The sequence below is a fragment of the Oncorhynchus kisutch genome, linkage group LG13 (genome assembly GCF_002021735.2).
Source record: "Oncorhynchus kisutch isolate 150728-3 linkage group LG13, Okis_V2, whole genome shotgun sequence".
Lineage (NCBI taxonomy): Eukaryota > Metazoa > Chordata > Actinopteri > Salmoniformes > Salmonidae > Oncorhynchus > Oncorhynchus kisutch.
In genome coordinates this window covers 38,694,608-38,707,200 of record NC_034186.2, presented here as the reverse complement: position 1 = coordinate 38,707,200, position 12,593 = coordinate 38,694,608, and the positions used below count along the sequence as shown (strand labels likewise).

Here is a 12,593-nt window from a genome sequence, read left to right as displayed (position 1 = left end):
CAAACTTGAGAAGTTTGTTTAACAGAGTGTATTGGATTCCCTGGGCTCAGCATTCAGTAAATTATTCAGTGGTGGGACTGTTAGTTTGGAGGATTATTAGCTGACTGTCCATTGTGTGTTGTGACACAGCTCCTTATACCTCACTGCAGAATAATCAGGAATAGCTGTTATTATTAAGCCTACATTCTCACTAACTTGATATTCATTCTTGTTTTTCAGACTTGTTAAAGCTGGTTAAAAATAGTACCCCCTGAGCCTCTTTCACATACTTAGGTTATGTCTCCTAAAATCTCATCTTATCTACTCCTTTTAAGGGAAACTGTGACTTATTATTGGGCCAGTCAAACAAAGAGATAAAGAGGTGTGCTTGATTCCACCAAATACTCTTCATGAGCCAATGTTGATTTGTTATTGGCCAAATGCAACACAGCTGCATTTCCAACCAGAAACTATTGTTTTAAGCAATGTTTAATTAACATTATGCACCTTTATTCTAAAAGGATAAGTCTGTTGGCAGAGGTGGTCCAAAACAAACGGTGGTCCATTTGTGTCCTCTCTGTCATATTACAGTCTCTTAGAGACTCTCTTTTCTGGGTCAATGGTTGGGAAACTTTGCCCTTGAACATTTGACTGACTTTTGTGTTTTCTGTTTTACATATTTTCCCCGTGCAGCTTGAATATCATTGAGGGGAGGTCTGCTGACTCTCAGATCTTTCTTGGTCTAGTGGATGTGAGTGAAAAGGACAATATGTGTAACTGGTTACAGTCAACTCAATACCACAACTTTGTCAGCCAATTGGGTAAATAATATTATTACTATGTTTATATTGATTATCAAAACTATGATCATTTTATATATGATCATTTTATTATCATTTTTATTATAATATCAATGCTTGTCCAAATGAATCCCTCGGGAGAAATGAAATCCATGATTGAGAGTAAAAAAACAAGTCAGGGAAAAGAAAATGTGAGTCATGCAACTCATTTTTGGGGAAACTTGTGAGAGTTTGTATATGCTACAAGGGAATGTTGCCGGTTGAGGGGTAATTCAAAGAAAACTCAGAGACTTCATAAACATTGGCATAGTTAATCATCTGTAAACGCTCTGGTTCAAATCAGACCACATCAGCGGCCAACAAATACCCCGTTGCCCTGCTCTGTATAAAATTAACATGATGTTCAGTTGTTGATCGGAAAGGTAAATGACATGGGGTAATGGGTATTAACTGTGCTACTTTGAAGAATCCCTGACACGTGGTTTACAGAGTGTGTTTGACCACTGTATTCCTCAGGTTATTTAGCCACAGTAATCTGACCTGTGACCTGTCCTGTGTGTTGGGCCGATGAGGGTCTCTGACAGAGGAGGTGGGTGGAAAGAGCGGACTATAATCCTCTTCTCCATTAGCGTCTCTGTCAAAATATACACAACCTGAACAAAAACACAACTGACTAAGAAACTGGGAGGAGCTGGTGGAAACCATCCTGATTGGTGGTTGACAGAGGAGGTTAGGGTTAGAGGCCTACCTGTCAGAGAAGAAACCTCTGGATTACAAATGTTTGGACTATCTCTAACAAGCGGCCTCGTCATTTTATGTCAAATAAACATGGTAGGGAGTTTTAAGCGCAGATAAAGTGATGCTCGCGGGGAAGGTAAATGTGCTCAGTCCAATTAGCCAACGGGTTTCAGGATTTAAGAAGAGAGAATGTCATGTTCATTGATATATACAACTCAACCCACTAAAATGTAACATACGCAAACAACGACATGTGTGTGATTCTAAATTGTTCCCAAGTGAGGTAATGTACATTTATGTAAGTGCCTGCATAGTTTTTTCATCTTTATTTAACTTGGCAAGTCAGTTAAGAACAAATTCATGTTTTCAATGACGGCCTAGGAACAGTGGGCTAACTGCCTGTTCAGAACGACAGATTTGTACCTTGTCAGCTCGGGGGTTTGAACTTGCAACCTTCCGGTTACTAGTCCAACGCTCTAACCACTAGGCTACTCTAACCACTCTCACAGTCTATTCAAAGACAGGCTACCCATTATGATAATAAGGTCATAGCAAAATTGTCCACTGGGCGCAGAAATCAATTCAATGTCGGTGGAAATAACATTGATTCAACCAGTGTGTGCCCAGTGGGTGGTCTCCCAATGGATTTTTTGTTTCAACATTGCACATATTCTCCCTGAGCTAACTGGTTTTGGGAAGTTCAACCTCCCAATTAGGATGTTAAGACAGGAAGGACAGGTTCCAAACCATGTCATTTGATTCTACTTTGAGCTGGTCAGGTCAAAAATTTGCCACTCCATCAGCCCCCTTGTTACAGTGCCTTGCGAAAGTATTCGGCCCCCTTGAACTTTGCGACCTTTTGCCACATTTCAGGCTTCAAACATAAAGATATAAAACTGTATTTTTTTGTGAAGAATCAACAACAAGTGGGACACAATCATGAAGTGGAACGACATTTATTGGATATTTCAAACTTTTTTAACAAATCAAAAACAGAAAAATTGGGCGTGCAAAATTATTCAGCCCCTTTACTTTCAGTGCAGCAAACTCTCTCCAGAAGTTCAGTGAGGATCTCTGAATGATCCAATGTTGACCTAAATGACTAATGATGATAAATACAATCCACCTGTGTGTAATCAAGTCTCCGTATAAATGCACCTGCACTGTGATAGTCTCAATGGTCCGTTAAAAGCGCAGAGAGCATCATGAAGAACAAGGAACACACCAGGCAGGTCCGAGATACTGTTGTGAAGAAGTTTAAAGCCGGATTTGGATACAAAAAGATTTCCCAAGCTTTAAACATCAAGGAGCACTGTGCAAGCGATAATATTGAAATGGAAGAAGTATCAGACCACTGCAAATCTACCAAGACCTGGCTGTCCCTCTAAACTTTCAGCTCATACAAGGAGAAGACTGATCAGAGATGCAGCCAAGAGGCCCATGATCACTCTGGATGAACTGCAGAGATCTACAGCTGAGGTGGGAGACTCTGTCCATAGGACAACAATCAGTCGTATATTGCGCAAATCTGGCCTTTATGGAAGAGTGGCAAGAAGAAAGCCATTTCTTAAAGATATCCATAAAAAGTGTCATTTAAAGTTTGCCACAAGCCACCTGGGAGACACACCAAACATGTGGAAGAAGGTGCTCTGGTCAGATGAAACCAAAATTGAACTTTTTGGCAACAATGCAAAATGTTATGTTTGGCGTAAAAGAAACACAGCTCATCACCCTGAACACACCATCCCCACTGTCAAACATGGTGGTGGCAGCATCATGGTTTGGGCCTGCTTTTCTTCAGCAGGGACAGGGAAGATGGTTAAAATTGAAGGGAAGATGGATGGAGCCAAATACAGGACCATTCTGGAAGAAAACCTGATGGAGTCTGCAAAAGACCTGAGACTGGGACGGAGATTTGTCTTCCAACAAGACAATGATCCAAAACATAAAGCAAAATCTAAAATGGAATGGTTCAAAAATAAACATGTCCAGGTGTTAGAATGGCCAAGTCAAAGTCCAGACCTGAATCCAATCGAGAATCTGTGGAAAGAACTGAAAACTGCTGTTCACAAATGTTCTCCATCCAACCTCACTGAGCTCGAGCTGTTTTGCAAGGAGGAATGGGAAAAAAATTCAGTCTCTCGATGTGCAAAACTGAGAGACATACCCCAAGCGACTTACAGCTGTAATCGCAGCAAAAGGTGGCACTACAAAGTATTAACTTATGGGGGCTGAATAATTTTGCACGCCCAATTTTTCCATTTTTGATTTGTTAAAAAAGTTGGAAATATCCAATAAATGTCGTTCCACTTCATGATTGTGTCCCACTTGTTGTTGATTCTTCACCAAAAAAATACAGTTTTATATCTTTATGTTTGAAGCCTGAAATGTGGCAAAAGGTCGCAAAGTTCAAAGGGGCCGAATACTTTCGCAAGGCACTGTAACTGTGTTGACCTCGGACCTGATTTAGCCTCCTCTATCATGCTCAGTGTAACCAAAGGCAACAGTGTGTTTGTCTGAAGGTTGTGACCAATACAGACCCCACAGATGGTTAGGGCTCTGCTGTTCAGGGCTCAGGGTGACTGATCGCTGTGTGAAAGCATTCACCGTGCTACTACTCTAGGGCTGTGAGGATACCAGCATCACAATATCTTTTCCATGGCAAAAATGAAAACATGAAGCAGACCAAACTCTTTGGTCCTTTAAAAACCTTCTCTATGTAAAATATTGCGTGCTTTAGCTTGGAAAAATAACCACATGTAACTCTGGATGACAATATAATGATGTTTGTTTCCAACATGAAGGCTTTTTTCCTGAAGAGGTTGAATCCATTTCGCAATACTGGTATTGTCCTGGCCCTACTGTGTTCCACATCGTCATCAACCACTAGCCACTGTGCAACGTTTCTGGAAGCTCTTATCGACCCTCGCCACAACTTCATTTACAATGTACTGGAATGCAATGAATGGGCTGTTAGGCCATGCATGTATGTGTAGCAGTGACGTAGGCAGAAATCCGTTGACGGCCAGCAAAAATGGGCCCAAATTTAGGCACTGAAATCATCATGAAATTATCATAAAAGCATAGTCTACCCTATACCCGGCTGTAATCGATCGCACACAACAAACCGTCTAACGCGATTTCGCTTTACAGACTAAATAGTATTGTAGGCCTACGTAAATCCATGACTCTTGCATTTTAACGTGCGACTAACTCACATAGACCTACACATAATAAACCATAGGTATATAATTTATAGACTTTGAGACTAGGACATAATGTCCTGATGTCACAGTAATAATCACAACAGGCAGCCATAGCTTGTATAGACTAGAACCTTTTCTGAGTCAAGATCACTTTATGAGTCAAAGAGCAAGCCGAGTGCAATTCTCTGCTGGGCGTGGGTGATCAAGTGGATCTACAATGGATTTTGTGATATCAGTAAAATGATCATTAGCTTATAGGGCCTAACTATAGTGCATGGGCAGAGAAGCACGGGGCAAAGATCTATTTCCAATTCAATTCCTAGAAATGATAGGCTGTTTACATTGACTGGAAATCAATATTGATTCATAAATTTGCTTATTTTCATATATAATAAGAGGTTCAATTTTCTCTATGTTGGCCTTCCCTTATATTTAAAAACTTGACTCTCAAGCGAGGCTATATGATAACAATGGTAATAGGTCAGTTGTTGTAGCTAGGCTATATGATAACACCAGTAATAGGTCAGTTGTTGTAGCTAGGCTATATGATAACACTGGTAATAGGTCAGTTGTTATAGCCTACTACTTGTGAGGCACATCAGAGCATACATTTAAATAAGTGGGGTTCCCAAGTGGTGCAGCGGTCTAAGGCACTGCATCTCAGAGGTGTCATTACAGACCCTGGTTCGATTCCAGGCTGTATCACAACCGGATTGAGAGCCCCATAGGGCTGCGCACAATTGGCCCAGCATCATCTGGGTTAGGGTTTGGCCGGGGTAGGCAGTCATTGTAAATAAGAATTTGTTCTTAACTGACTTGCCTAGTTTAATTTTAAAAATACATGTAAATAACTAGTTTTTTTATTTCACTGGACTGATGGTCATGTCTCAGTGGAAGTTGAAGTGAGTCGAAGTGGAGCGTGTTTCATGACTTCTAAAAACAGCATCTTAGTGCTAATCATTGTCTCTGAATGTACTGAAACTGATTGACATAGAGGGGGACTATGACATCGAATAACATCCTCTTCTATACACTGTCTCTTGAAAAAAACTGAGCTTTGTTTGGCCATTTTACTTGTTTTTGCTAGCCAAGTTAGCTTGTGAGTGTTAGCTAGCTAGCTAACGGTGAGTAGCCTACACAGCGTAGCCTAGCCTACACAGTGTAGCCTAGCCTACACAGCGATAGCTACTGCACATGGTATCAGTGCAAAGTGACATGTGCCAGAACCCTCCCATTATTTTTCAATTTGAAAAGCTGAACGTTTTTTTTTTTTTACAATTTGTTTTAGTTTTTTCTGTTAAGTAACCAAGCATAATTTAAATTCAATTCATAAGCCTAACTTAAATGTATTTTATGTACAGGATTAGATTTTATGTAGCATATTCTTAAGTGTCCTGAAAGTTTTTCGATTCCAAACATCTAGCCCCAAAATGTATATTTGATAAAAATGTATTTAAGGTTTGTATTATCTTGTTTAAGAATTTGAATTGGTGCTGGTATTGATAGTCTTTGTCATAATGGACCAGCAAGGTAACAAACCTTCAACATACAGTGTAAATCAATATTGCTGATTCATAGTGTCAAATATATCAATATTGCATATTAAGTCAAAATATAAGTATTTGTTATCTGGAGCTTGCTGACTTCAGTTCTCTCACTTTTTATTGAACACATCAATACACAGTGTAAGTGACAGCCAGGGCTATAGTCATTTGACTCCTGCTTCCTATTCTAATGAGTTTGCAGGAAAAGGGGCTGATGTGCGTTTTCCATTCTATATTGATTTGTTTTCCTTGGCTTGATCCCCTCTACAAGGATTCAAATGAAATGCACCGATTCAGCGAAACACAGAATGCATATTTTCCATTCGATCAGCATCTGGTCACTTCTTTTATAGTAGTTTCTTCCGCTGAGTCAACCAAATGTTATTCCATAGCCTATCCAGTCATGTAGGTGAATGTGTTAAATGAGTTAGCACATTTACAGTAAACGTTTGACGTACTCCACACTACTTCCCAGGTTGGTAAAATGGGGTGGCAGAGGATCAGCAAGCTCAGCTCAATGAAAATAGCCTTTTAAATCTACTGAACCCTCTTCCTCGCCAGAAGCCCATATATGGTTAACATCGACCTGGTAAGAGGCATCACTCTTACCTCCAGGAGATCATTCCTCTTCCTCAAATGGGCCCCGGCTATAAATCCAACACTAGTTGCAGAGCATCAAACACAGGCAGATAAGAGTGAACTGAGTGGGCGGACAGGCATAAAACAAACTGTTTGTACTCTTCTCTGCCACTGCCTTCATGTCCCAGTGAGAGTAGATTATGTGATTGTAAGCTAATTTGTGTTAGATTTAGATGGATTCCAATGTAAGAAAAATATGAATCAATAATTTCAAAAAATGGTGACGTGTCACTTTAAGTGAGGCCATGGTGACTCTCGAGGAATAACTGTAATATCAGGACAAGTTAAAAGCATCCAGCTCTGACATAATGGCGTGTAGAAGAAGCACTCACCAACCTAGCTTCCACGGGAAGGGTTGTAACTCTCACTTCCCATCACAGTATACTTGACAGGGCCACCAAAGGACAGAACTCTTAACAAACTCACTTACATAAGCTACCAGGCTGCCCAAAGAGGTCAGATCGGAGTATGGTCTTCTCAAGTCATCAAATGTTAAAAAAAGCTTTAATATCAGTGTGGGGAAATGCAGTACAGCCCCCCCCCCCTCACCCCCCATCCCATCCTGAATAGTATATTTCTGGAGGTGTCTTACTGACAGTGACAAGACAGTAGCGCATCATGGTACTATATCTTTCCATTTTACAGAGAGACCGACAGTTGATTCTATTAGTAATGTGCCGTCACATTGACCTCTACCTGGCAGGCACAGAGGTGGCATCAGGCAATGGAGAAACAGCAATAGCAGGAGACATTAGACATTAAATATGGACAGGACCTTCAGGAGTCAGAGCTGCTGTACTTAAAGTCCGTTTAACTGGCTCGAACTTAAAACCCCTTTGAGACAGGCATGCTATTTGGAATAGCAAACAGAGCAAAGGATCATACGTTTGTATTCGCTCACTGGCAAAATAATGCAATGCAAAAAGGTTGGATTAAGATTTTAATACATTGATTTATGAGGGCTTTTCTTTGAGTTTCTTTGAGTAACTTTCTCAAAAATCCCTGTGAGTTCACTCACTTTCTCATAGCAACAAAAGAGTAGGTTATCTCTGTGCTTATTGAAATCTTTTGACATGAGTATATGCCCTCGCACATTACAAACGTAGTCCTGAATCTACAATGAATGTATTTAATTTGAGTGATTAATCATTATTGTAGATTTAATTTCACGTCTCTACAATATCTGTTGGCTATGGTTATGTGTTACTGTAAATACGGTAGAAGGGTCCGGTCTAGCCTACAACTAGCCTACAACTAGTCCTCTCCAACAGCCTCTCTAAAACCCTGTTTATACCTGGTTCTAACATGCGTCAGTAGTCCTGATCTTGTCCACATTCTGATTGTGCCAACATTTGTCGACAGGTGTAGACAATCAAAAGACGCATAGTGACCTGATTGTGATTAGATATTCCTGACCTCCTCCGGAGGTAGTCGAAGACGTATCTTGTACGAATATCCTTGAAGTGTAAATGATCCTGACAACAAAAGCATATACATTTGGTCAATGTCACAGTTGTCCTGCCCTCTCCCCCAAAAAATCACACTGGCCAGTTGAGGTATAATTTTGGACAACGATACCTCTACAATTACTCTAGAATTTAAGATCATGGTCTTCATTACAAACAAAGTGCCAGTTGACACACAAATATCATTCTCACCCCAAAATGCTAACCTCCCCCTGTTATTGTAATGGTGAGAGGTTAGCATGTCTGGGGGTATGATATGTGTGTCTAACTTTCTCATTCATTATTATTCACAATTAATTCAGGACTATCTGTAACCAAAGTAGCCTCCACATTAATGTAGAAGTGTAACATATTCTATTCTTATTTACAATAAAAGTGATACATTATTTACCATTCATTTATATTGGGCACAAAAGTATCTGAAACACAACCAAAACAAACAGCAAATGTAAAATATGAACATGATTAAAAAGACAACGTACGTAAACATCCAGGCGTAAAGATCAAACCTGTCCAGACCTGTTTGAAAAAATGTGTTATGCCATTCGGAGATGCCCTACTCTGTTTTACAGTGTACTTCAGGGCTCAAGTGTCATTTTTATTTATACTGTGTGTTAATTATATTTTGCACACACATACTCTGATCATTTGTGAGGTGCCTTTTTTGGGGATAGGAGAGATTCTCCAAATATTTATGTGTACGGCTGTGGACAGGTCAAGGTTATCAGGACAGTAGCCTATTATGCCAAGTCTTGAATCGTTGGATAACAAAAGTAGGATGTAATGATGAGAGTATAAAACTATTCACTGTTTTCTGTCGATTTGTACAGCTTGTGTAGGGAGGGGAGGGACCAGGAAATCTGGTCACAATACGGACGCAGTGGGCAGCTAGAGACACATTTTAATACCATGTGTAGACGCAAAAGAATCTCGATCAGATAGTGATCAGATAACCACACGTTAATGCAAGGTGTAACCACGGCTTAAAAGCCTCCTGTATTCGCTTGATATGTAAGACAGGATTATGAAGCAGAATTTGCTAAATTATCCCATAAGTTTTTAGATTGATACTTGAATCAGTGTAGAGATGGAGCCCATCTCAGACTCCCTTGTGTTATCTGAAAAGCCTGTTGAAATCTGCCCCTATGCTCCATGCCATATTAGCTTGAATACTGGGGAGCAGCTTAGACTACTAGTAAGAATATGCACTCAACAGCCTTTAATTAATATTCTTTTTCTAAGGTGGTCTTAAAATGTGTATTTATGTATTGGCTCTGTCTGCATTTGCATTTACTGGAATTTGTGTCTCTTTTTCTTTGGAGTCTCTCACATTGCTGTAAGCGTGACATGAATTATGATGACGGACTGAAAGTGCCATTCATTTGAAGGCTATGCCATCCTAACCATGTCAAGGTTTGAATGGGCATTTGAAGAGGGAAAAAAAGGACATACTGTACTTGCCTTCTCCGAATCTCTTTACATACTAATAGGCTTATCATTTTGGAACATGACTCCCCTAAATGAAGCTGAAAAAAAACATGACAAGTTAAACCATTAAGCCGCAGAGTTGGCTGGAAGTCGTTGCTATTCGTGTGAAACCTGGGATTTCACACACTCGCTTGGCACGCAGACATGTGAGGCTATATGGACCTCCATTCATCACGATGTGACCTTTTCATTTAGAATACCTGTCAGGCACAAGCCTGCACTTCCTCTGGTACATCAACAATGTCAGGACCTCCATGGATCTCTTCCCTCTCCTTCCCAGCCAAACCAGGTCAACATTATCCATTCACGCACCCTCCATGGGTCACAAATTCAGTCTGAACCATGAACATATCTGGGATCTGTTTACTCTCCAATGTCTTTCATTCTGACAATAAGGGATTCATGTTAGAACACTCACCCATCAGCTTTGCTCTGGTAGGTATGAGCCTTATAACTTTCCAGAGCATAGCATAATGTTCTGTTCCCAAATTCATCCTGTCTTAATCCTACAATATAGTTCAATATAGGACTGATAGGATTGGACCTGGTTAAGAATGTGTCTTCTCATTAGAGTTTGTTGAGGTTCAGTAGGTCTCCTCTGGTCCACAGGAGTTTCTAGGATTTGAAGACATTTGGGGCTTAGCCCAAAGCCATTAGGGGACTTTGGGCTAAAAATAAGGCAAAAAAAGAAGGAAATTCAACAGCTGAATGCATTAATTTGATGCACTTTGAGATGACCATTGGAGATATTAGATATTAGATATTTTTCAAGTTACTTGCACCTTCCCACCTGCCACAGCAGACACTGACAGTACTACTGTGGGTCTCTCTACCTGGAACACTCTCTTCCCTCTACTCTGGAACACATACATCTACAGTGTATTGCCAAAAACCTTCATACCACTCAAAAACTTCAAAACATAGACTCTGACTTGTCCAATGAGCCAAACTGATGAAATAATCCCAAAGTACCCAAACACCCTCTCTCTTACACACACACTGTGCAGTAATTAGAATCCACAGAGCAGCTGTAAGTGATAGTCTTCTGTGTGCTCACCCCTCCTCTGCCTCTCTCCATCGCGTTCTCTGTGTTGTCTGTTGCTGTCTCTCGTCTGCCCTCTTCTGTTGCTGTCTCTTATTCTTCTATGATGCTGTCTCTTATTCTTCTATGTTGCTGTCTCTTTTGTCTTCCCTCCTCTCTCGTCCTGGTTGTAAAAAGTGGCAAAGTAAATCATTGTTTTAATAGTAATTTCACAGGCTTTTTCTCCTCGCCTGAAAATTCTTTGTAAATCATGTCACTTGTAATAATTTCTGCAAATAAATAAAAGGAATTAGAATCTATAAAGCAGCTTGAAGTGATATAGTCTACTGTGTGCTCAGCCCACCTCTTATCTCTCCATCTCTTCTGTCACTTTCTCTGTGACTAGTCTGTTGCTGTCTCAGGTTTGTGTTTGTTACTGTCTCCTTTGCCTATCCTCTTCTGTCATAGCCTGTACTGTTCTTCTGGTGTCTCTCCATCATAGCAACAAAAGAGTAGGTTCTCTCTCTGTCTTGTCTGGTGTCGCTCTCCATCATCTACTCTTCTGTTGCTGCCTCTGTGTCTTGTCTGTTGTCGCTTTAGTTTTGCAATTCAAAATGGTCAAGTGGTTACTGGGGCAGCTTAACTTGGCTTTCACTTTGGATATCTTCAGCGCTAGTTAGGGACTGTCAACAAATTACACAATGTTGTCGTGACTTGACTTTAACCTTAATCTGAAGACTATTTATCTAATTACCTAAATATGTTGAATTGTTAACCAATTAAATTAATCATGTAACAATTAACTCATTCAGATCTGGGGCACCACAAGAGCAGTTCTTTAAAGAGTTACCTTCTGGGCGCTGTACTGCAGCGCCAGCTGTGCCACCAGAGACTCTGGGTTCGCGCCCAGGCTCTGTCGTAACCGGCCACGACCGGGAGGTCCGTGGGGCGACGCACAATTGGCCTAGCGTCGTCCGGGTTAGGGAGGGTTTGGCCGGTTGGGAAATCCTTGTCTCATCGCGCACCAGCGACTCCTGTAGCGGGCCGGGCGCAGTGCGCGCTAACCAAGGTTGCCAGGTGCACAGTGTTTCCTTCGACACATTGGTGAGAAAAAGGGGGTAAAATTTAATTAAAAAAAATAATAATTTTACCTTCTCCCGAATTAAACTCAAAAGGTCTTTACCTATCACATCTATAAACCGTCAACTTATTAATCATAACCTTGTATCATATCATCATTCTGAACAGTCGTAACCTCCTGATTCATGATTCAGTACTACACAAATTGGTATAATTATTTATTTACTAGCTAATTAAATGGTAACACAGGATAAAAATACACACTTAATACGTTAAAACAGGTCCCTAGCGGAATGACAATAACGTGGCTGCTTCTTACAAAAGAGAGAGAGGGGGCAGAGATACTTAACATTGGTACTTTCAGAAACTACTCTCACTTACAGTAACCATATACTTTGCACACGAACCGACGCCCGCTTTGAGTAAGAAATCATGAATGTATTTACGTGAAATGCCTTGGTTCGCCGGATCTCTCTCGTGGACAGGGTCGCCTTGGAAAGTGAGTTGGGCCTTTTCACGGCACGCTTGTAAGGCTCCGATTGTCCAAAAGGGTTCCAACAAGTCTTCTACTGTTGTTCTTCTCTGTAGTTGTCTGGTATCTGGTGACTTGTTGTGTAGTCCTAAACAGAACT

The 12,593-nt window shown here is 40.6% G+C and overlaps 1 long non-coding RNA gene across 1 annotated transcript; it reads right to left on the bottom strand.

Moving 5' to 3' along the window:
- Positions 1-10,547: 10,547 nt before the first annotated feature.
- Positions 10,548-11,558, bottom strand: LOC116353068 (uncharacterized). The gene is made up of 2 exons (XR_004202391.1): positions 11,246-11,558; positions 10,548-11,065 (listed from the first exon to the last, which is right to left on the bottom strand). It is a non-coding gene; the product is annotated as an uncharacterized LOC116353068 (long non-coding RNA).
- Positions 11,559-12,593: the final 1,035 nt, after the last annotated feature.